Raw genomic sequence first — 26,497 nt, forward strand, 5'->3', positions numbered from 1 at the left:
TCGGGCCGTGCTGTCCGGGCAAGGCTGATTCTGGACCCAAGTGCAGACAGATGAGACGAGAAGCAGATATGCAGCCTTAAATAACAGTACTTTACTAGAATCACACAGGTAAACAGTTACGAAACATCGGAGCTCAAGACAAGCTACCACATAGGCAAACGGCTTGTCAAGATAGGAACTCAGGGCAAGCTACCATGAGGCAACCGGCTTGTCAAGACTGAGCTCAAGACAGGCTACCACAGGGCAACTGGCTTATCCAAACTGAGCATCTTGCAAGATTAAGCAACCTGTCAGCACCTTGTCAAGACCGAAAACAAAGGGAAGAACCACAGAAATTAAATGCAAGCAAAAACATAACACAGATAAACAGTTATAGACTTAGGAGCTCAAGACAAGCAACCACAAAGGTAAACGGCTTGTCAAGACTTAGCCCAAGACAAGCTACCCCAAGCAACCAGCTTATCAAGGCAAGCTACCACAGGGCAATCGGCTTGTCCAAACTGAGCACCTAGTCAAGACAGAGCACCTTGTCAAGACTCACTCCCTTGTCAGGACTGAGCCCAGAGGGTAGAAACCACAGAACTTAAATACAAGCAAAAACAGGTGAAACCAATTAACCAGATGAAAGACAGTTAAGTAATAAACAGGAGAAACAAGTAACAATTAACAAAGGGAAACAAACAAGTGAAGGTGCCATCTAGGCATTACTGAAGGAACTGACCGTCACCCTCTCACACAGATGTTACTAGTTTCATCCTACTCCCCACAGTCCTGCTGTTATCTCTTCCCCGCTTTCGGCATAGTTTATAGTTTGAGAAAGCATATTTTAGCCTTAACTGTGGAACAAGCAGGATGGCTACAAGGCCGCAGTAATGCGTGTACCCTGTGACTGGAATAATGTTCGATGTTAATTGTACCATTATCTCCTGGGAAGACAGGCCGTGTTCAGACAATGGCTCTACTGAGGCTGTGAACACACACATTCCGAAGTTTGATAAGTAAATGGCGTCTTCCAGTCTGCCAATGTGCTTCAGTCAGCTAAACCTAAATTATGGCTAAATAGGGTGTTAACACAGTCAAGTATCCCAGCATTCATTGGGAACAAGCTGGACCTTTCAGTCCCCCCTTCCAAACCCCGGAAAGAACCCTTAAAGCGGGGTTGGAGGGTGTGATCTCTATGCTAGGACAGTGTGATAAGCTGGTGGGTTTATAGAATGTCAGAAATACATATACGATTTCCCAAATCAAATAGCACGAATGATGAAGGTTTTCCAATAATCCCCCCATTTGTTCTATACTACCACCCCCCAGGCCTTTGGCTATTCCAAGTAGGCCGCACAATTGTTGCATATGGTCTGGTGTGAATCCTATCGGGGTGGCCACCCGTCGAAGCACCAGATCTGCATAAGATGAGTAAAGCGAATATTTAGGCAATCCCTGATTGATTATACGATTGCTTCATTATTCATACAAATGATTTTTCCAACAACTTGTTAAAGTCACCACCTGAAACGCTTGGAGTCATAGAGTCATAGAGTTATACAGCACAGAAAAAGGCCTTAGGCACATCGCGTCCATGCCGTCCATCCAGCCCTGTCTAATCTAATCCCATTTTCCAGCATTTGGTCTGTAGCCTTGTAAACCTCCTGCCCCTTACCTTTAATCTATGCCCCCTTGTTAGTGACCCCACTACTAAGGGTAAAAGTTCCTTTCTGTCTACCTTATCTATGCCACTCATAATTTTGTACACCTCAATCAGGTCCCCGCTCAGCCTTCTCTGCTCCAAGGAAAACAACCTCAGCCTGTACAGACTTTCTTCATAGCTGAAGCGCTCCAGCCCAGGTAACATCCTGGTGAATCTCATCTGCACCCTCTCCAAAGCAATCACATCCTTCCTATAGTGTGGCGACCAGAACTGCAGATAGTATTCCAGCTCTGACCTAACCAGCGTTTTGCATAGCTCCATCATAACCTCCCTGCTCTTATATTCTATGGTGTGGAGATGCCGGAGTTGGACTGGGGTGGACAAATGTAAGAAGTCACACAACACCAGGTTTTTGTCCAACAGCTTGATTTGAAATCACAAGCTTTCGGAGCGCTGCTCCTTCTTCAGGTGAAGTGGAGAAATGCATAAAGACACAGCTTATATAGTCAGAGAATCATGTCAGATGTCTTTATGCATTTCTCCACTTCACCTGAAGAAGGAGCAGCGCTCCGAAAGCTTGTGATTTCAAATAAAGCTGTTGGACTATAACCTGGTGTTGTGTGGCTTCTTACACTTATATCCTATGCCTCAGCTAATGAAGGAAAGTATCCCATATGCCTTTTTAACCATCTTATCCACCTGTTCTGCTGCCTGCAGGGATCTATGTACATGCACACCAAGGTCTGTCTGATCCTCTGCCTTTCCTAGGGTCTTACCATTCATTGTGTATCCCTTGCCTTGTTAGTACCGCCAAAATGCATCACCTCACACTTTTCATGGTTAAATTCCATTTGCCACTGTTCCGCCCATCTGACCAACCCACCTATATCGTCCTGCAGGCTGATGCTACCCTCCTCGCTATTTACCACACAACAAATTTTCGTGTCAGCTGCGAACTTACAGATCATTCATTTTACATTCACATCCAAATCATTAATGTAGACCACAAACAGCAAGGGACCCAGCACCAATTCCTGCGGTACCCCACTGGACACAGGCTTCCAGTCACAAAAACCACCTTCGACCATCACCCTCTGCCTTCTGCCACTAAGCCAGTTTTGGATCCAATGTGCCAAGGCATCCGGGATCCCATGGGCTCTTACCTTCTTGACCAGTCTCCTATGCGGGATTTTATCGAAAGCCTTACTGAAATCCATGTATAACACATCCACTGCACTACCCTCATCCACACATCTAGTCACCCCATCGAAAAATTCAATCAAATTGGTCAGACATGATCTTTCCTTAACAAAGCCATGCTGACTATTCCTGACTAATCCTTGCCTCTCCAAGTGGAGACTAATTCTGTCCCTCAGAATTGTTTCCAATAATTTCCCTACCACTGATGTTAGGCTCACTGGCCTGTAATTCCCAGGTTCATCCCTACTACCCTTCTTGAATAATGGTACTACGTTAGCTGTTCTCCAGTCTTTTGGCACATCCCCTGTGCCCAGAGAGTCTCTGAAAATTTGTGTCAGAGCACGTGCAATCTCCTCCTTTGCCTCACACAGCAGCCTGGGATACATCACGTCCGGGCCTGGGGATTTATCCACTTTTCAGCCTGCTAAAACCGCTAGTACCTCCTCCCTCTGGATGCTAATTTGTTCAAGTATATCACGGTCCCCCTGCCTGATTTCTATGTCTATATCATCCTTCTCCATAGTGAAAACAGATGCAAAAAATTCATTTAAAACCCCACCTACATCTTCTGGCTCCACACACAGATTGCCACTTTGGTCCCTAATGGGCCCTTCTCTTTCCCTAGTTATCTTCTTGCCCTTAATATAATTATAAAACACCTTAGGATTTTCCTTTACTTTGCTCGCCAGTGTTATTTCATGGCTCCTCCTCGCTCTCCTAATTTCTTTTTTAAGTATCCTCCTGCACTTTTTATACTCCTCTAGGGCTTCCTCTGTCTTTAGTCCTTTGTATCTGCCAAAAGCCCCCCTTTTTCCCAATGCATTCTCGTATATCCCTTGACATCCATGGTTCCCTGGGCTTGTTGGTCCCACCCTTGACCTTTACGGGAACATGTTGCCATTGTACTCTCTCAATTTCCTTTCTGAAAGACTCCCATTGCTCCGATGTGGATTTTCCTACAAGTAGCTGATCCCAGTCCACTTTGGCCAGATCCTGCCTTATCATATTAAAATCGGCCTTCCCCCAATTTAGAACCTTTATTTCTGGTCCATCTCTGTCCTTTTCCATGACTACCTTAAATATCACCGAATTATGGAGTAGGAGCAGTACAAATATTAGCAGTTTTAACTTTTGGTTTAGCAATTTGTTTCACCTGATTCCATTTACATTTCCTGCGTGTCATTAATAACAAGGTCAGGACAATTACGAACTGCACCACGACTAATACATGTGATTTCAGTCGGATCCATGGATGCATCTGTAAATTTATTCCCAAATGTCATCTACCCATGTGCTCACTTTGTTCGCATCGATGTCTTTCTTCATATCCATGTTCCTTTGTTGCAGAATATAGTACACCTTTTGGGAGAGCCGTATCTCTTTCCGTAACTGCCTCAGGTGTTCGGGCAGTGGGGGCATAGAATACTCAAATGTGTTGATGTAGTTCCACAATCCATACTTGATGTCTTGAGACACTTGAAGAGAGGCAATATTAAACTGGTGTACGTCCACCAACTCCTCGTGTCCAATCCGTACCAGAACTGCTGGTGTGAAGCAAAACGCTTACTGGGGATGTTGCAAGTTAGATTGGCATGTTCAAATGTCTCCAAGTTTGTCATGACACAGTATTCGCTATTACCGGCGTATGTCACCTAGGTGGGCTATGAGGATGCGTCCAATGCCTCCATGGTGCAGTTAAACTCCATGCCAGTGTGAATGAAACCACATTGAGCTTGCGGGCTTTGGCCGATTCCATGCGAACACATGATGATGGCATGTCTGGTGACACATCCTTCCAGCTTGGTACCCATCCGGTTTGCTTTCACCATCACTGTGTAAGGTAACATATTGTGGTAAGGTATATGTATGCCATCTTTTGTATACCTATATTTTGTACCTGATATACCGCCCGCCCTTGTGTCTCCGCTGCCATTACCGGGACGACGAAATCTAAACCCAGGAACTCAACCCCCCGCGTCTGTGTTGCATTCGACATGCGTGGGGTATACCCATACCATGGCTCGGAATTGACAAACTGTCATATTGAGGCTACATAAGAGACATTTCGCCATACCTGGCCCAGCATGTCCGTGAGTCAGGGTCCCTTTTAACTGTTGGTTGGTAATCCACAGGGATACCTCCCCTGCCTGTATCTGTTCCAAATTTTCTCGGGTTTGTTCCACTCTTCAATTCCCATATGTGCTGCAAGCATCGTTTGCTGCTGCCTGCTGTGAGGCATTGTATTCCTCTTTAATTATCGTATTTATAGTCTGCGCGTGTGTTTCTAATACAGTAGCTATATCCTGGATGTATACAGTTAATATCTGGTCCTCCTTTAACTCTTGGCCCTCATTCTTATTCTGCCCTTGCAAGATGGCTTTAATGCAGGAACCCAGATCCCAGACCTTCTGATCAATGGTGTTAACAACCGATGTGCCGGTGTTAAAGACCGTCGCTGCATCGTTAACTAAAGAACTCTTATGTCACCATACCCGCCGGCTTTTCTGTCTGTATCTGCCTCGGCTACGATCTGCGCCTTGTTTCAATACCTGTGTTAGAAGGCGCTGGTGTAACTGTTGAGTTTTTGGTGAACACTAAACAGGCGGGGCGGTGTTGGTCAGGTTCAGCATCACTGACACTAATTCATGACGCACGTTATCATACAATATATCCCCAGTCCGGGTGAACACCAGCCCACTAGCAGGTCCCTCCGTCATGGGGGAGGGGCAGGTCAGTGGTTCTCACTCTGGGGAGGATGGTGTCATGGAAAACACTGGGGGCGTGGGTGTGGTGGGGGCACCACAGTAGCAGCCAATCATAGGTGGCAGCCCGGGCCCCTCGTATTGTTCTGTAATCCGAAAGTTTGACATCTCTCTAGGGTAGGCGTACATAAGGGGTCCCAATGTCCTGCATTATTCTGCCAGCATATCCTGTCCTTCCTTCCTGGGATTTTACTGGTACAGACGCCCTTGTGTGTTTTGTGTGGACCAGTGGTCATCTCACAAAGAAAGGGGGTTCCTGGCTGGTCAACACAGAAACTCAGCGCCATGGTAGGTGTTTTCGTTCGCCAAACAGTAACCCTACCTTTCCCAAGGAAAGCCTCCCCATCGTTATCCTACACCACCGCCAGGCAAAATGAGTCCAGTTCCCTTACCAGTCTCGGCACTAGTTTGTGGTAACTAACAGGCTCTCTCTCTCTCTCCCACTGACCCTCTGTCTGTCTCCGACCCCCTTTCAGCCTGGCCTGCTATTAGCAGTGTGTGCAAGGCTTGCAGCGGGGTAAAGGCTACTTCATACATGGCGTTGAGCTGGAGGCGGTGGCCTTGTGACAGTGGCTCAAAGTGACTTACCTGACTTAACTTAATCCGGTGAGGGTTATCGGCCGTCGGATGGGAATGTGTGAAGACAGGTGGCACTGTCCTCCTTCAGAGGTAGGAGGGCCTATAAAAGGGGGTGGATATCCCCTGGGGAAGGTCCTCCAGTCCCGACACCAGTGGTTCCGAAAGAGCAGCTGTGTCTCGGAACCGGTCTATCTCCTCTGCACAGAGTGGGGTAAACAAAAGATTCTGTGTTCTGTTGGGATATAGAACGAGGTGTCCGGTAGTCCTACCACAAAAGGGAGATAATCAGAACTCTAGAGTCAAGGGGTGAGTTCCAAGAAGGTTAGGGTCGTATAGTAGTGAGAGTTCGCAGGATCTCTGGTTAAGTCCAGCAACCGGACCATCGAAAGGTCGACATCCCCGGAAGTGGTGGCAGTACTGAGGTCGGGCCCGCACATCTGTAAGAAAGAGACAGGTAAAATAGCGACCCGAATAATTGAATTAGTTCTTCGAAATCCGGTCATGATCAAATATAGGAGAGAAAATAGAGTCATAGAGTCATAGAGTCATTGAGTTATACAGCACAGCAAGAGGCCTTTCGGCCCATCGCGTTCGTGCCAGCCATCAAGCCCTATCTAATCTAATCCCATTTTCCAGCATTTGGTCCGTAGCCTTGTATGCTATGGCATTTCAAGTGGTCCTCCAAATGCTTCTTGAATGTTGTGAGGATTCCTGCCTCCACCACCCTTTCAGGCAGTGAGTTCCAGTTTCCAACCACCTTCTGGATGAAAAAGTTCTTCCTCAAATCCCCTCTAAATCTCCTGCCCCGTACCTTGAATCTATGCACCCTTGTTATTTACCCCTCTACTAAGGGGAAAAGTTCTTTTCTATCCATCCTATCTATGCCCCTCATAATTTTGTATTCCTCAATCAGGTCCCGCCTCAGCCTTCTCTGCTCCAAGGAAAACAACCCCAGCCTGTCCAGTCTTTCTTCATAGCTGAAGCGCTGCAGCCCAGGTAACATCCTGGTTAATCTCCTCTGCACCCTCTCCAAAGCAATCACATCCTTCCTATAGTGTGGCGACCAGAACTGCACACAGTACTCCAGCTGTGGCCTAACCAGCGTTTTGTGCAGCTCCATCATAACCTCCCTGCTCTTATATTCTAAGCCTCGGCTAATGAATGCAGGTATCCCATATGCCTTTTTAACCATCTTATCCACCTGTTCTGCTGCCTTTAGGGAGCTATGTATATGCACACCAAGATCCCTCTGATCCTCTGTCTTTCCTAGGGTCTTACCTTTCATTGTGTATTCCCTTGCCTTGTTAGTCCGTCCAAAATGCATCACCTCACACTTTTCAGGGATAAATTCCATTTGCCACTGTTCTGCCCATCTGACCATCCCATAATTATCGTCCTGTAGCCTGAGGCTTCCTGCCTCGCTATTTACCACCCCACGAATTTTCGTGTCATCTGCGAACTAACTGATTATACCTTTTACATTCGCATCCAAATCATTAAAAGACAGGGTATTATTTCGTTATTATTTCATTTTAATCATAGGGTCCCCAAGAGATGGGGAAATCTCTTCCCTGGGCCCCATCACAGTCTTAGTCTGGCTTCAGTGTCTCCATCTTACATCTAATTTTTCCTGTAGGAAAACGGAGGTTCCTGTATTTAGGAGGATCTGGAACGGCCCATCCCACCGGGGCTCATAGGTACCTCGAACTGGTCGCTGAACCATCACCCACTGTCCTGCCGGAGGGGGCGCTTCCCAAATTCCCCTTTGTCTTTTGGCATCATGTGCCTCCTGTAAGTGTTGAACCCGAAAGTGTTTGGCATGATAGGCCTCACTGATCAGGCGTAGATATGTCAGGAGAGTTGTCTGGAATTTGGAAGTGTCCCCCATACCCTTGGGGTAACATCATAGCTCGTCCAGGCATTAGTTCAAGTGGGGTTACGCCAGTGCCTTTGGCCGGCGTGGCCCGTATGCCCCAAAGAATGGCGGGAGGACTGCGTGCCACCCTTTTCCTGTCTGTACAATGGCCTTGGTCACAGACTGTTTTAAAGTACGGCTCATCCGTTGCACCATTCCTGAGGATTGTGGATGGTAAGGGATTTGGAACCGTTGTCGAACCCCCAGGAGGACTAAAGCCTGTTTCATGGCCTTGCCGGTGAAGTGGATTCCCTGGTCAGAATCTATCTGGTAAGGCAACCCCCCCCCCATTGAGTAATGATTTCCATCGCTAGGATTTTTGCAGCTGCTTCGGCTGTGCTCCTCCTAGTGGGGAAGGCCTCGACCCAACGTGTAAAAAGTTCGATGACTACAAAGACATGGTTCTACCCGCCTGCGGGGTAGGGGTCCTGTGAAATCCACTTGTAATTGCGTCCAGGTGCACCTGGGCCACCGGGGGTGCCCTATACGTACTCATATGTGACCCCCAATTCCCGTTTGGAGGCAAGGTAGACATAGTCGCCCATACTCGTGGATCTCTCTGGCCATTCTGGGCCAGCACCAGGTGTCAGCTATAATGTAATATAATTATAACCTCCCAAATGCGCGGGCTCGTGGTAAGATTGTATCAGGGCACGTCGAACGGACGTAGGAACCACGGACTGGGTCTCATGATGAAAAACACACTTGGGTCTTTGTTCACTCCCTCACGCACCCAAACTGTATATTCTCAGGGACTCGGAAAGGTACACGGTTAGGAGCGTATCGTTCGGTAAATCATCGGCCAGGGAAGCCTCTTCAGTTCGTACTACTGCATTAGGAATAAGGGCCATCACAGGGCGAGCCAATGCGGCCAGTCGGGCGTCCAATTCGGCGACTGGGTTAACCTGGATTTCTGGGGTCTCCCCTGCCTGGTGGGAGCGAACATTGACTACCGCCCCCAGCGTAGGCCCGTCCGCTGCCCGAAGGCATTCAGCGATCGCGAAAGCATATTTAATAGTGTTGCCTAAAGAAGTCAAATATCCTCACCGCTTCCACAGGCCGCAGCAATCGTGGATGACGGAATAGGCATATTGGCTGTCTGTATAGATATTTGCGGTTGTTCCTTCTGCCAACTGAAGGGCTGCAGTGAGGGTGAAGATTTCCACCAGCTGGGCCCCAAGGGTGAGGGTCTGTCCTGCCGGACCTACTACTGCCGATCCGGCGACACATCGGCCCTCATGTTAATAACTGGACCCATCCACGTACATCTCGAGGCAGGCCACGGCAATGGGTTCGGTTACGTTGGGTCCCTGACTATCGAGATGTATGACAGTGGTGCAAACATGGGGGGTCCTTTCGTCGATTAGGAAGGATGCAGGGTTCATTCGAGGGTCTGTTAACACCTCGATCCGAAACACCCTACCCAATAAACAAGCCTCCCATTTCGCACGTCTCTGTTCGGAAATAGTATCCAGGCTGCCTGCAAGAACTTTCACGAGGCTGTGGCGGGTATGAAAGATTGCCTTCACGGGACCTACCATAGACTCTATTGAATCTACCACCCAGGCTGCACAATCAGTGGGCGCCAGGCACGGGGCCTGTCCCATCATGGAGGATGGTACCGGGCACGAGTAATATCCTGCTGGTCGTATTTGATCATTCCGTGATTGTCCCACTACCGCACTATACGCCCGATTGCCCACCCAATTCCACAGGTGGAATGATTTAGCTGGGGCTGGGAGTCCTAGGGCAGGTGCGTTGGCCAAAGTGATTTTGACCATCTCAAATGCTTCGATTGCCTCTGGTGTCCAAGTCAGCCTTGCCTCTCCCGGGACCCTCCCTTTAGGAGGTTGTTTACTGGGCTTGCCAATTAGGTGAAGTCGGTTACGTAGGTGCAGCAACAGTGAAACAATCCCATCATGCTTCGCAGGCCAGAGACAGTGACGGGTCACGGCATCTGCAAGAGTGCTTGAACCCTCTCGGGGTCAGGTCCTACCCTCTGGGGAGATGATCTGACCCAGGAAGGTAACCCGGGGAAGCCCAATTTGAGCTTTGATCGGATTCAGTTTTACCCCCCTTGAACTAAAGTCTCCAGGACACACGTCATGGCGGCCAGATGAGCTGAGGTCGAGGGACTGCCAATCAGAATGTCATCTACATATTGAAGGCAGGCTGAATCCTGCATTTGGCTATCTGCTAATGCTGGCTGCAGAGCCTTTTCCAGGTCTCATGAAAAATAGTTGGGGCTTTGTGAAATCGCTGAGGCAACCGGGTCCAAGTATACTGGGTGGATCGATCAGTGAAAGCGAAGTGCTGTTGGGATCCGGGATCCAAAGGACATGTCATAAGTCCGTTTTGGATGTCCAGTGCCTTGAATATGGACAGGGCTTTGTGGAGGCCGTTTAAAATAGTGGCAGGTTTCGCCACTAAGGCATGGAGCTTGGGAGTGACCCGATTCAGTGCTGTATAATCAATGGTCATTCTCCTGGATCCATCTGGTTTCTGCACTGGCCATACCGGGAAGTTGGTACGGGAGCATGTCTTTGTCACTGTACCAGTTTCTAATAAGTCTACTACTATGTGCTTCTGATTGGAGGGGGTATTGTCGGTGGGTCTCGGGGTAGGGTCCGTGGACCCGCACTGGGTCCATCTCCGCTCTACCACAGTCTAATTTGTGGCTGGCCCATGCAAGAGGGTAAACCTCACAAACTCTCCCCCATGGTCCTTCCTCTATCCATGCGCGCTTTACCGGCCAGAGGGTTTGTACTCTGCATTGTCGGGATTTATATTCCTGGAAGGGAAATCTCCCCACTCGGGGCCCCCCTAATCTATGGATGATCCCTTAGGAGCATATCTGCCTCTATCTAATGGAGAATATCCATACCTAAGAGCAGGCCCTCACCGTTAGGACCTACCCACAGGGTGATCCACCAGGTATGACTTCCTGGTGACAGCTGCAGGGGAAGTGGAACACTTCGATGGAAGATCACCCTTTCTCCACTAACGCCAGTTATCGGAATGCTTTGATCTAAGGTGGGAAATTCTGTGTCAGTTATCGACACCGAGGCCCCCTAACTGTACATTTAGAGACGGGCGTGTGGACCCCTGCTCCCTGACCATGGAGACTGGCTAATCCTAGTAGCTGGCGAGGAAGGCTCGGAGCGCCTCCATCTGTTGGTTTGACAAGCCTCTCTTCGTTTGTCGCTGAGGGCCTGAAGCGGGTCGGGTCGGTCCCTGCCCCTGTTTACCTCCACCCTGTTCATAACAGTTGGCATTTTGATGCCCTGTCCGCCCGCAATTGTTACACTTAACTCTCGGCTGGGTGCAATGTGTAGCCACGTGGCCCGGTGTGTTACAATTGTAACAGAGTCGAGCCTCTTGAATGACTGCTACAGGCTCGGTTTTAATGCCCGGGGCCGCTATGGTGGACCATGGCAGATAATTGTGTGTGGGAGCTTGACTGGTGGCATCATTTCCGCCTCGTGGAGCCCAAAAAGTCGACCAGCCCACTTCCAGAGTGCAGCTTCCGTGGCCTGGGGGCTGGCCCCCATTCGGAGGGCAGTTTGGTAGGGCTTTTCCAATCCCTGGAGTAGACTATCTACAAACCGTGGGTAGTCGTGATTAGTGGGAATGTCATTTGTCTGGCCCCAGTGTTCATACTACTCGATTACTCGATCAATGTACACATTGAGGTTTTCCCCGGGACTCTTTTGCAGGGCGGTGAGCCCCATCCAGATAGCGGTGCATTTGCCCAGTCTGAACTGAAGCCAACTTTTCAAACCATCGAATTGGATCTCATACTCCGCCGCTGTGGCTGGGGCATTTAGGGCATGGTGTCCCAACGCCCCATAAACCATAGAGGGGCATTTCACGTCGATAATAGCTTTGATGTCTTGTTTCGACAAATTAAAGTGCCGAGCAGCACTTTGCATTTTTGCCCATACTTCTACATTAGGATTGTGTCGTTTGAGGTCGGGAATGAGAAAGGTGACGCTGGGCCTCTCCTGGGGCATAAAAGACTGTGCCTCGTCCATCGTACCTCATCCACCGATCTCTGGGTTTTGGGCTCCTACCGTCTGATTAACTCAGACGGGGGCCATGGAATTTGATTTTTCAGCCCCAGACTGAAGAAGTAACGGCGGGTAGATATGACTGTATTCGGCAGTGCACGTGGGTTGGGTGGCCTCGACTCGTTGAAACTCTATGGTCCCCGATGGGGGCCTGGGATGTAAGGACGACATGTCTCGAGTCTCCTTTTGTAGAGCCTCGACAATTTCACCTCAGCTTTTTATGGCGTCCAAATTCTCAGTCCCTGGTGGCTTGAGGTGCAGGAGACTACTGAATTGGAATTTAGCCTCCCGCACGGGTCTCAAGAATTATTGTAACGGGGCCAGTCTCCCCCCCTTGTCCATGATTATGGGTCCCATTTGATCCATCCAACTAGCACAAAAAACCGCCCCATAATTAGCTTGTTTGGCGTCCATTGTTCCTCCCACCACTTTATTTGGTCAACTAATGGGCTTGTTTCTTTCCACCCATTTTTAATCATCCCACTTTGAAATTTCAAATTAGCCTCTCGGACCCACTGTACGACAGTGACATTGGTGGCCATAGCTGGAACGTCCGGTGAAAGAAGTCTCCCCTCATCACCCATGTGACCCGTATTAACTGTTACGTATATTGTTATAATCTATCTTATACTTTATCAGCACAAACGTATCACCTTATACTCTAAATCAGAAATACACACTTATGTCTAATCGATTCTGTCAGTCCGCGGTCTCCATGAGGAATAATTTACTATGTGGGTAATTTAATACTGACTGGCCCATACACGATTTTAGCCACACTGGGGAACGAGCGAGCCCTTGTTCCTCCTAAAATACTTAATGTGGCTTCTTCCCTTAGGACACGACACGGTTCTCGCTTCAGCCGTCAATTCCAGTGTTGTTTAACTCCCATGGTCCTTACATGCAGTATCCCACTTCCGACACCAACTAAAAGATTCGAATTTGGAGAAACTCCAGACCGAGACGGAATTGAGGACATTTACAGAATTTATTAAAACAACCAAAAGACTTGCGCACAACGGAGAGCCACTCAACTTCCTCAAGCTAGGGGTGCACGCTCGGCGGACAAGGAGTTGTTCATTCAAGTTGTACAATTATTTAAGCAATGACCACCTACTACATAATGGGGCGTACACGTACAAACAGTGTCACAACAGCTATTCTTTATTGGTTTATGTGGTTAGTCACTCAACTGTCGGGCCCACCCCTTGAACTCAGGTACCCTCTGACCATGCCAGTCACAGATGTTAGTCGTTTCATCCTACTCCCCACATGCCTGCTGTTATCTCATCCCCATTGTCGGCATAGATTATAGTTTGAGAAAATATGTTTATCCTTAACTGTCGACCAAGCAGGATGGCTACAAGGCCTCAGTGATTCATGTACCCTGTAACTGGAAAAATGTTGGTGGTTAATTGTACCCTCATCTCCTGGGAGGGCAGGCCGTGCGTAGAAAATGGTTCTACTAAGGCTGCGAAAAAAAGCATTCCAAATTTGTTCAGTAAAGTGGCAGTCTGCAAATGAGCTTCAGTCAGCTAAACCTACACTATGGGTAAAGAGGTGTGACCACAGTCAAGTATCCCAGAATTCATTGCGAACAAGCTGGATCTTTCAACACCATCAGTTCCACTTAATATCGTGAATACTTCAATCAAATCACCACTTAAACTTTTAAATTCCAGGGAATATAACACTAGTTTGTGCCATCTCCCAATCTAATTTGTCCCTTGGACTCTATGTATCCTTCTGGTAAATCTATGCTTCACTTTTTATACCTAATACTACCATTTCTAAGGTGTGATGCCCAGAGCTGAACACACTACTGCAGGTGTGGTCTAACCAGTGCTTTGTATAGCTGTGGCATGATTTATCCCTCTTATATTGTAATCCTACAGATATGAATGTCACCATTCAATTAGTTTTTTGAATCTTTTCTGTAGCTGCCCATAACCATTTAATGATATATGTACAGGGAACCTTAAGTCTATGTGGATCTCAACTGTTTCCAGCTTATCATTATATAGAGTGTATTCTAAACGCCCCTATTTGATCCGTAGTTGGTGACGTCATACTTCCTAATACTTCATTCAATTTGCCAAAGATTTGCCCATTCACTTAATCTATGAATATCTGGTCAAATTTCTTGCTTCCATCTAAACTGCTTATTCAGCAGCCTATCTTTTTTGTCATTGTCAAACTTGGATGTGTGTCTCCCAATCAAATCAAATAAGTCGTTAATAAAATCAGTGCAGAGTTGAGGCCCCAAAGGTGATCCCTCAGAGACACCATTCGTCATATGCTGCCAATTAATGTACTTGACCATTATCTGTAAACGGTCTCTCCTGTCGAGCAATCAATTTCCTAACCAAGTCAATAACTTGCGTTCACTTACATGAGCGTCACATTTAGCTAAATGTTCTTTATGCGGTACTTTATCAATTGTCTTTTACTCCATGTCTACTAGCTAATAATGATTTTTGAACTGGGACTCATAAACCTCTTTGCTCCTCAACAGTTAATAGCTTCGCATTATTTAGAAAATACTCCGCACTCTCTTACTGTGTTCCACAGTGGATGGTTTCACACTTGTGCACAGTTAACTCGATTTGCCTTTGTTTTGCAGGCTTACTTCGTCTGTCTCTGCCCCATTGGTTACCTCCATTTCCCAGTTGCACTATGAATGGACCGCCTAACTTAGTGCGATCTTGATAATTTGATCTACAGCGCTCTATTTCTCCATCCAAGTCAATCATAAATCCGGTGAAAAGTTGAAGATCCAATACAGATATCTGGGGGACGGCTCTTGTCATATCTGACTCCGCTGCTAAAGAGCATGACGTTTGTGGGAGGGTTAACCTTTCTGACGTGATGGCGGATTGAGGCAGTCAGTCTGGATTTGTGGGAGAAATGCGCTGTACAAGCTGGATTAAGGACAAGAAAATTGACTTCGTTGGAGGTGCAATGATGCACTGCAGCCAATGAAAGTACTTTTGTGAAATTGAGCTCGCAAACGCCTGGATAACTCAGTCGGTAGAGTATCGGACTTTTAACCTAGAGAGTCTGGTGTTCAAGTCCATGTTCGAGCATTGCTTTTAAATCGCGATACTCATCTATACATTCGTGCTATGGTCCTTTAACAATGAGAATAACAAGAGGAGTAGGCCTTTTAAACCCTCGAGCCTTTTCGCCATTCCATTTAATCTGTGATCGAACTCCATTTGCATCCCTTTGCTCCAGATCCCTTAAAACCTTCGGATAAAAAACATCTATCAATCTTCAGTTTAAAATTGAGAATTGATCCAGATTTAACTGCTGGTTGCGGAAGTGTGTTACACATTTCTGCCACACTAACTTCTCTCCTGAAAAGCTTGAATCTTAAACTTCTAAATTCCAGGGAAAATAACCATAGTTTGTGCAATCTCCTATTGTAATTTGTCTCTTGGTCTCTATGTGTCCTTCTGGTAAATCTACGCTTCACTTTTTATACCTAATACTACCTTCCTAAGGTGTGATGCCAAGAACTGAGCACAGTACCGCAGGTGTGGTCCAACCAGTGATTTGTATAGCTGTGGCATAATGTCTCCCTCTTATATTGTAATCCTACAGATAAATGTATCACTTTTCAATTAGCTTTTTGAATCTTTGCTGTACCAATCCATGACCATTTAATGATATATGTACAGGGACCCTTAAGTCTATTTGGATCTCAACTGTTTCCGGCTTAACATTATATGGAGTGTATTCTTAATGCCCCTATTTAGATCCGTAGTGGATGAAGTCACACATGCTAATATTTAAATCAATTTGCCAAAGATTTGCACATTCAATTAATCTTTGAATATCTGGTCAAATTTCTTGCTTCCATCTAAACTGCTTATAATGCCGCCTATCTTTTTTGTCATCGTCAAACTTGGATGTGTGTGTCTCTCAATCCCATCAAGCAAGTCGTTAATGAAATAGGTGAATAGTTGAGGCCCCAAAAGTGATCTCTCAGAGACACCACTCGTCATATGCTGCCAATTAATGTACCTGATCATTATCCATAAACCTTGTCTCCTGTTGTGCAGCCAATTTCCTAACCAGGTCAATAATTTGCCTTAACTTAAATGCGTTTCAAATTTAGCTAAAAGTCCCTTATACGGGACTTCATCAAATGTATTTTGCTCCATGTCTACCAGCTAATAAAAATTTGTGAACTGGGTCTCATGAACCTCTTTGCTCCTCAACAGTTAATAGATTCCCATTATTTAAAAAATACTCAGAGCTGTCTTACTTTGTTCCAAAGTGGATGGTGTCACACTCTCGAGGAATTATTTGAATAAGTGTTTAGCTGGCTGCAGAACGAGATAGGAGCATGTCTCGCGAGACCAGTACATAAAAAGACAGCAATACGGCTAGCTGTGAAGAGTGGAGCTGCAGGAAATCAGAGTAGGCCTTCACGACAGAGCCAGATAAGTCTTCACCTTGTACACCACACTTACCTCACATTAACATATCAGAAGATAATACCGAAAATGATACTCAGCGAGTAGAAGACCTTAAACAGTTAGATGAAACTGTAGAATGTGACAATCGGTCTAAAAGCTCCAGTTACTAAATATCACAAGCTGGTTCACGGTCATCAGTTGGTTCACAGTCATCAGCTGGTTCTAGATTGCAAGCTGGTTCACAGTCATCAGGTGGTTCTAGGGTAAGCATGGCCATTGTCAAAGCACGGGCTAAGCTAGAAGCAGCGCAAGCCAGAGCGGCGCATGTTGACAGAGAAATAGAAATAAAAGTAGAAGAGGCCCGTCTCAAAGTTGAACTCCAAGCTGACCAGGCCCGTCTCCAAGCTGAACAGGCCCGTTGCCAAGCTGAACAGGCCTGTTTCCAAGCTGAAATCCTAGCTGACCAGGCCCGTCACCAGGTTGGACGCCAGGCTGAACAGGCCCGTCTCCAAGACCCATTAGATGCTCTGCAGCAAGAAAAAGAGATAGATGCTGCATTAGCTGAGGCACAAGTATTCGAGGCAATTTTAGAGGAAGCTGATCCCGAGACAGCTAACCAACCTTTAAATCCTGTTCCGTGGCAGAGTCAATGACAGTGCACCAGAGATTACGTGAGTGACCAAGCCGACAAACAGTTTACGAGAGAGAGGGATGAAGACCCGCACATCTCTACAGACGCAATCACTTCATATAACATGCCCCAAGTCACCAACCAAGGTCAAAATAGACAGTGTGCCTCAAGTTGCAGGATCATCTGCTGCGAAACAGAAGACGCGGTGCAGAGGAATAGAACGCTGAAGAGAGAAAGTCAGCAGCAAACCCCCTTTCATTTCCTTGAGACCCCCATCAGAGCCCCTATTCAAGGCAACCCTGGCACAGGCCCCACCACCTAAGACCTTGCCAAATATCTTGCACGCAGCCAGCTGGTGACTACAGGGTAAACCACGTTTGATGACAGGCCAGATAATTATCGGGCATGGATGTCCTCCTTCCACGGTGCCATATCGGGCTTAGACCTGTCGGCAGGAGAAAAGCTCGACCTCCTTATCAAATGGCTCAGCCCAGAGTCCACCGGACAGGCAAGCAGGATAAAAGCAGCCAAAGTGGGACAGCTGCCAGAGGGGTTGAAGAAGGCTTGGGCGAGGCTGGAAGAAAGCTACGGCTCGCCCGAAGCCATTGAAAGGGCTCTCTATGACGGGTTAGAGAACTTTCCGAAGTTGACAAATAAGGAACCCCAGAAGCTCCGCAACCTTGGAGATCTGCTGCCGGAACTCGAAGCAGCAAAGCAGGGCGGCTACCTACCCGGTGTATCGTACTTCGACACTTCCAGAGGGGTAAGTCCCATCGTTCAGAAGCTTCCATTCAATCTGCATGAGAAGTGGATATCGTTCGGGTCAGCGTTCAAGCTAAAGCATGACGTTACGTTCCCTCCATTCTCCGTGTTTGCCAACTTCATCCATAAAGATGCCAAAGCCAGGAACGACCCCAGCTTCAACCTTTTCTCCTCCCACAAGGCACTTGCCAGAAGAGATAAGTTTGACAGACATGGAAAGACACCAATATCTGTCCACAAAATGCAAGTGTCTTCAACTGAGAACACAAGGGATCAGAAGAAATCGGAGGATATGAGCAAACAATTCCCCATCCAGAACAAGCCCCATCCATTAAAGACGTGCAGAAGCTTCAGGGAGATGTCCCTGGAAGATCGCAAACTGTATCTCAAAGAGAACTCTATATGTTTCAAGTGCTGCTCTTCCACGAACCATCTCGCCAAAAACTGCAAGGTAGATGTAATATGCATAGAATGTGAAAGTGATCGGCACATTTCAGCACTCCACCCAGGCCTAGCTCCTTGGAAGCCAGGGTCGTCTCCTCCCACCTCAAAGCACGCCGGTGAGAGGGAGGAAGCTGCCGGTCCGGAGATTACATCCAAGTGCACCCAGGTGTGTGGAGAAGGAGTGAGCGCAAGTGCATGCTCCAAGATATGGCTCGTTAAAGTGTACCCTGTAGGACGTCGCCAGGAATCTGAAAAGATGTATGCCATACTAGAAGAACAAAGCAACCATTCTCTAGCAAGATCCGAGTTCTTCGACATCTTCAAGGTCAAAGGAAGTCCGTCGCCTTACACGTTGAAGACGTGTGCTGGTCTTTTAGAGACAGCCGGCAGGAGAGCCTGTGGTTACGTTGTTGAGTCAGCCCACGGGAAAATTAGTTTCCCCCTTCCTACACACATCAAATGTATCGAGTCCCCGACAACCGTTCTGAGATTCACAATCTGAATGCAGCTCTTCACCACCGTCATCGGAGACGCATTGCAGAGGAGATCCCACCTCTTGATGCAGACCCAGACATACTTCTGCTGTTGGGAAGGAACATCCTGAGGGCACATAAGATAAGGAAACAGATAAACGGTCCACAAGATGCCCCTTTCGCCCAAAGGCAAGACCTCGGCTGGGTCGTTGTTGGAGATGTGTGCCTCAAGTGTGCTCACAAGCCATCTCAGGTGAACACACTCAAGACTTCCATGTTGGAGAATGGTCGTCCAAGCTACCTTACCCCATGCAGTAGTCAGATCCGAGTGACAGAGAAGTTCAGTCATACGACCCAGCCTCAGAACCCCCAGCGCTGATCTCCACAAACAGCACACAGATGATGCTCACTGGAGAGAACCCGGGTCAGTCAGTCCTCTGTCGCACCGCCAATGACCACAAACTTCCTCCATTGATCGATGACATGAGATTCCTCCAGATTATGGATGATGAGGTCTCTCCTGACAGCTCTATCAGATTGGTTACACCCTTACCCTTACAGAAACCCAGACGATGACTGCCGAACAACAGGGAGTATGCCTATAATCGTCTTAACTCACTTCGTCGCACACTAGGGAAGAAGCCGAAGATTAAAGCACACTTCCTAGAGGTTGTCAAGTACATGCTTGTCAACGATCATGCAGAGATAGCTCCTCCACTCCAGGAAGGCCAAGGGTGTTGGTACCTCCCTTCCTTCGGAGTCTATCACCCCAAAACGGGAACAGATCCGCGTGGTGTTTGACTCCAGTGCACCATTTCAGGGCGTCTCTCTCAATGACCTACACCTCACAGGGCCCGATCTCAACAACAGCCACTTGGGGGTACTCATGAGATTCAGGAAAGAGCCCGTCGCCATCACTGCCGATATCCAGCACATGTTTCACTGCTTTGTGGTGAGAGAACACCACAGAGACTTGCTCCGCCTCCTGTGGTATCGCAACAACGACCACAACAGAGACATTGTGGACTGCAGAATGCGTGTCCATGTCTTCGGGAATAGCCCGGCCCCTGCTGTTGCCATATACGGACTAAGGAGGGCTGCCAAGGAAGAAGAAGACGACTTTGGCAGTGATGTGAGAGGGTTCAGCAAACGAGAGTTCTATGTCGACGATGCACTGAAGTCATTCCTGACCGAAGCAGAGGCCATCAGTACCCTTGGACGAGCTCAGGAACTACTTGCACTATCCAACCTCAGGCTGCACAAGACAGCCTCTAACAGGCCAGCAGTGATGGAGACATTCCCCCCTGAAGATCGTGCTGAGGACCTCAAGTATCTAGACCTCTTCACTGATGACCACCCCCTACAGCGTAGCCTAGAAGTGTCTTGGAACATAGCAACAGATACGTTCACGTTCCAAGCATTGGATGTGAAGAAACCCTTCACACGTAGAGGGGTGCTCTCTACATTCAACAGCCTATATGACCCTCTCGGCTTCTTAGCCCCTGTCAGCATACAAGGCAGGCTGCTCCTCAGGGAACTCTCTGCACACGCTGCAGATTGGGATTCACCCCTCCCTGAAAAGATGGAAGCAGAGTGGGAAAGATGGAGAGACTCAATCCAAGACTTACAGGAGATCCGAATACCTCGCTCCTATACGTTCTTCTCTCCCTCAAGTGCCCAATTCAAAGAGCTTTGTGACTTTGCAGACGCATCCGCTAAGGACATTGCAGGTGTGGCTTAGCTGAAGGTCTCCACTCAAGATGGACAAAGCAAAGTCGGCTTTGTCTTTGGTAAGGCCAAGTTGGCACCCCAGCCAGACCTCACCATACCCATATTGGAACTGTGTGCAGCAGCATTAGCAGTTGAGATTGCAGAGATCATAGTAGAGGAGATTGATCTGAAGTTCGACAGCATCACGTATTACAGCTGACCATGGGTCTAGATCTGTAACAGCGTCCCTTCTCAGCAGCATGAATTGGCTGCCAGGACCTGCTTTTCTTCAGAATCAGTCCCTGTACTCCTCCGAACTCAATGAGACATTCGACCTCCTCCACCCTGTTTCTGACTCCGAGATACACCCACAAGTCACAGCGAACGTTACTCAAATCTCTAAGGACCTGATGAGCACCAAATGCTTCGAGCGCTTCTCCAAATGGAACACTCTCATAAAGACAGTAGCACGCCGAACACACATCGCTCGTACCTTCTCCCAGTCTACACAAGAGAGGAGCTGCCATGGGTGGCACATCTTTCGTAAGAGTCCCTCTGAGGAGGAAATCAAGAGAGCCAAAATCCTTAAGATTAAGAGTGTCCAACACGAGTGTTACTCAGAAGGGTTGAAGTGCATAGCAGCAGAACGCAACCTGCCCCATCACAGAAGTCTACGGAAGCTGCATCCTATCGTCAACACTGGCGGACTTCTCAGAGGTGGTCCTTCTTTTGTCGCCAGAGGACTCCAATGAAAGTAAAGTTAGGATTATGTGGAGTCGCTAACGACCCCAGACGGGGAGTGTTCTGGACTTTTTACATGCAGATAACAGCCTCTAGTGGTAGTTAGTGTATAGCAATGTAAGTATACTGCAATAGGTCATTTGACCTTTTTCCTGTTTTATTCCAGAAGTAGTATTCCAGGAAGAACCTGGCAGAGTCCTCACCAATCTACCTGTTGCAGATGCATCTGTCCATGACAGCATTGGTGGAAGTGACCACCGCTCAGTCCTTGTGGAGACAAAGTCCCGTCTTTATTTTGAGGATACCCTCCACCGTGTTGTGTGGCACTATCACCGTGCTTAATGGGACAGATTTAGAACAGAACTGGCAACTCGAAACTGGGCATCCATGAGGCGCTGTGGGCAATCAGCAGCAGCTGAATTGTATTCAACCACAATCTGTAACCTCATGGCCCGGCATATCCCTCACTCTGGTTTAACGAAGAGTGCAGGAGAGCATTCCGGGAACAGCACCAGGCATACTGAAAAATGAGGTGTCAACCTATTGAGGCTACAACACAGGACTACTTGCAAGCCAAACAACGGAAGCAACATGCGCTAGACAGAGCTAAGCGATCTCACAACCATCGGATCAAATCAAAGCTCTGCAGTCCTGGCACATCCAGTCGTGAGTGGTGGTAGACAATTAAACAGTTAACAGGAGGAGGAGGCTCCAAAAATATGCCCATCCTCTATGATGGTGGAGACCAGCACGTGAGTGCAAAAGACAAGGCTGAAGCATTTGCAACTAGCTTCAGCCAGAAGTGCCGAGTGGATGATCCATCTCGGCCTCCTCCTGAGGTCCCCAGCATCACAGATGCCAGTCTACAGCCCATTCAATTCACTCCACGTGATGTCAAGAAACGGGTGAAGACACTGGATACTGCAAAGGCTATGGGCCCTGACAACATTCCGGAAATAGTACTGAAGACTTGTGCTCCAGAACTAGCTGCACCCCTAGCCAAGCTTTTCCAGTACAGCTACACCACTGGCATCTACCCGGCAATGTGGAAAATTGCCCAAGTATGGCCAGTCTACAAAAAGCGGGACACATCCGACCCGGCCAATTACCGTCCGATCAGTCATCAGCAAAGTGATGGAAGGTGTCGTCGACAGTGCTATCAAGTGGCACTTGCTCAGCAATAACCTGCTACTGATGCCCAGTTTGGGTTCCGCCAGGGCCACTCAGCTCCTGACCTCATTACAGCCTTGGTCCAAACATGGACAAAAGAGCTGAACTCAAGAGGTGAGGTGAGATTTACTGCCCTAGACATCAAGGCAGCATTTGATCGAGTGTGGCATCAAGAAGCCCTAGCAAAACTGAAGTCAATGGGAATCAACGGGAAAACTCTCCATTGGTTGGAACCATACCTAGTACAAAGGAAGTTGGCTGTGATTGTTGGAGGTCATTCATCTCAATCACATGACATCACTGCAGGTGTTCCTCAGTGCAGTGTCCAGACCCAACCATCTTGAGCTATTTCATCAATGACCTTCCTTCCATCATAAGGTCAGAAGTGGGGATTTTCTCTTATGATTGCACACTGTTCAGCACCATCCGAGACTCGTCAGATACTGACGCAGTCTGTGACCATATGCAGCAATAACTGGACAACTTTCAGACTTGGGCTGACAAGTGGCAAGTAACATTCGCACCACACACGTGCCATGCAATGACCATCTCCAACAAGCGAGACTCTAACCATCTCCCCTTGACATTCAATGGCATTACCATCGCTGAATCCCCCACTATCAACATCCTGGAGGTTATCATTGATCAGAAACTGAACTGGACCAGCCATATAAATACTGTGCCTAAAAGTGCACGCCAGAGGCTGGGAAATCTGCGGCGAGTGTCTCACCTCCTGACTCCCCATAGCCTTTCCACCAAATACAAGGCACAATTCAGGAGTGTGATGTAATACTCTCCAGTTGCCTGGATGAGTGCAGCTCCAACAACACTCAAGAAGCTCGACACCATTCAGGATAAAGCAGCCCGCTTGATTGGCACTCCATCCACCACCTTCAACATTCACTCCCTCCACCACCGGCGCACTGAGGCTGTAGTGTATACCATCTACAAGATGCACTGCAGCAACTCACCAAAGCTCCTTCAACAGCACCTTCCAAACACGCGACCACTACCACTTAGAAGGACAAGGGCAGCAGACGCATGGGTATATCACCACCTGCAAGTTCCCCTCCAAGCCACAAACCATCCTGACTTGGACCTGTTTTGCCGTTCCTTCACTGTCGCTTTGCCAAAATCCTGGAACTGCCTTCCTAACAGCATTCTGGGCGTACCAACACCATATGGACTGCAGCAGATCAAGATGGTGGCTCACCGCCATCTTCTCAAGGGCAGTTAGGGATGGGCACTAAATGCAGGTCTAGCCAGCAACGCCCACATCCCAACAATGAATTAAAAAAAAAAAACCTAATGTGAGATTCTCAATCCGGTTCCATCTCTTCTCATACGTTAGGCAGGATGCAATGTCTGTGACTATTTCATTCACTTTGCCTCCAATTTCCACCCTTCCCTCACCTTCACATGGTCCATCTCTGACTCTTCCCTACCCTTGCTCGACTTCTCCGTCTCCATCTCTGGGGATAGGTTATCGACTAATATTCACTACAAGCCCACTGACTCCCACAGCTAATTGGACTACACTTCCTCCCACCCTGCTTCCTGTAAGGACTCTATTCCATTCTCCCAGTTTCTCTGTCTCCGCCGTATCTGCTCCGACGATGCCACCTTCCACACGAGTGCTTTAGATATGTCTTCCTTTTTCCGCAACCGAGGATTCCCCTCTACCGTGGTTGACACTGCCCTCGACCATGTCAGTTCTATCTCCCGCACTTCTGCCCTCACCCCTGCCCCTCCCTCCCGGAACCACAATAGGGTTCCCCTTGTCCTCACCATTCACCCCAGCAGCCTCCACATTCAACGGATCATCCTCTGGCATTTCCGCTACCTCCAAAGTGATCCCACCACCAAACGTATCTTCCCCTCCCCTTTCAGCATCCCGCAGGGACCGCTCCCTCTGAGACACCCTAGCCCACTCCTCTATCACCCCAAACAGCCCTTCCCCTTCGCCTGGCACCTTCCCGTGCAAGCGGAGGAGTTGTAACACCTGCCCCTATACCTCCCCCCTTCCCACTGTCCAGGGCCCCAAACACCCCTTCCAGGTGAAACAGCGATTTACTTGTACTTCTCGCTATCTACTATACTGTATTCGCTGCTCACGATGCGGTCTCCTCTACATTGGGGAGACCAAACGCAGATTGGGTGACCGCTTTGCAGAACACCTCCGTTCAGTCCGTAAGGGTGACCCCGAGCTTCCGGTCGCCTGTCATTTTAATTCACCGCTCAATTCCCACTCGGACCTCACCGTCCTTGGCCTCTTGTATTGTTCCACGGAAGCTCAACGTAAACTCGAGGAACAGCACCTCATCTTCCGATTAGGCACTCTGCAGCCTTCCGGACTCAATATCGAGTTCAACAATTTCAGATCATCAGCTCGGCCCCTGTTTCATTTTTTCATGTAATTTTTCCACTCCTTTCCCCACCCCCCTTTCCTTCTGTTTCTCTCTCACACCTGGCAGCTACCTCTTGCCCTGCCAGTACACTTTACACCCAATCTCAGCCTTTTACCATCTCGTCTAGCTTCTAATCTCTTTTACTTCTTTTGGTTCTTTTATTCTTTTGTCCGATCGCAGCCCTGCCTTCGATCTAGTTTCTTTTCTTTCCAGTTTTGAAGAAGGGTTCGACCAGAAACGTCAACTCAAATTTCTCTCCACGGATGTTGCCTGACCTGCTGAGTTTTTCCAGCATTTTCTGTTGTTATGTCTGTGACTATCTTTGTTTGTTAACATGATAGCAACTTTGTCAGTGTAGTATTTGACAATACGTTGTTTATAAGAAGTTAATATTTGTTAGCTACAGAAGTTTAGCTCAAGTGCTATTTAGTTATACAATTAGTCTATTCTATTGTTGTAAATATGTTTATATCTTATTTAACATCTAATGTATAGTACTCAGTTCTATGTACAAAACATACTTTGTCTTTGTTTACAGTTTCACAAATGTGTTCAAGTAAAGCTTCAAAACAGCAAACCCGCTTCTCCAGGAATTATTTGAATGAATGTTTAGCTGGCTGGATAACTAGATAGGAGCACGTCTAGCGAGACCAGTAGAGGATAAGTTATCATGGCCCAGGCATTTTTCAAACTGGCAATGCGTTGATTGATATCCGTGCTATGATAAGCTAAGTTTGTTAGGGAGATGCAGTCGGCAAGAAAATACATGGAAGTTGGATAACAACGGTCACTGTTCTGACACTGTGAGCTGCAGTTAAATGTGGGCATGTAAACATTTAAAGCGTCTAGTTCCAGAAAGCATTTCCTGCTGACTTTGACACAGCAGGCATTTTAAAGAAAGCAAGGAAATTCATTTTGCACCTCTCTACCGAATGATGTGCTGCTGATTGTTGAGGCAGCAGTGTGGAGAGTTGAAAGGTTGATCAGGAGCAAGCATTGCTTCGCGCGGGTGTTCTGATTGGTGGCATTTCAAACAGCACCAAAACGCAACGTTCTCTGACCGGGAATCGAACCCGGGCTGCATGGGATAAAAGCGCCGAATCCTAACCACTAGACCACCAGTGAAGGTGCCAGAGGCATCCTGCCAGCAAGCAGAGCAATGCAGGCTTTCCTCCGTGCTGCTTTGAAATTCAGATCACTTTCACGCCAGGCACACTTTTCGTTCAAGATGACTTTTTTTAGCCGAGATCACAAAGGACATGTTCGCGAAAGCACAGCAACAAAGGCGGGTATGCGTCCACTTGAGATCTATTTCCACCTGTGCTTTACTCAGAGACAGAGACACACAGTCAGAGAGAAGCCTTCGAGGTATTGAATACTATAACTACCATTATAATATCGAGCACAATGTAGAGGAAATGGTTATGCAGTGCTTGAGACAAAGACTCAAACACACACACAGGTGTGTGCTCTCTTTGTGTGGGTATGTCTCAGATATCCATCTGAGTGTCATGGATTCATGGAGGCTTGCAGCACAGTGGGAGGCCATTCGGCCGATCG

At 47.8% G+C, this 26,497-nt stretch overlaps 1 pseudogene; it reads right to left on the reverse strand.

Annotated features, from left to right (window-relative positions):
• Positions 1–11,520: 11,520 nt before the first annotated feature.
• On the reverse strand, positions 11,521–12,713 carry LOC147087133 (uncharacterized; annotated as a pseudogene).
• Between the last annotated feature and the right edge of the window lie 13,784 nt (positions 12,714–26,497).

Source organism: Somniosus microcephalus, unplaced genomic scaffold (assembly GCF_052327205.1).
Source record: "Somniosus microcephalus isolate GS21.2 unplaced genomic scaffold, FLI_Smic_1.0 unresolved_chr6, whole genome shotgun sequence".
In the NCBI taxonomy this organism is placed as follows: Eukaryota; Metazoa; Chordata; class Chondrichthyes; order Squaliformes; family Somniosidae; genus Somniosus; species Somniosus microcephalus.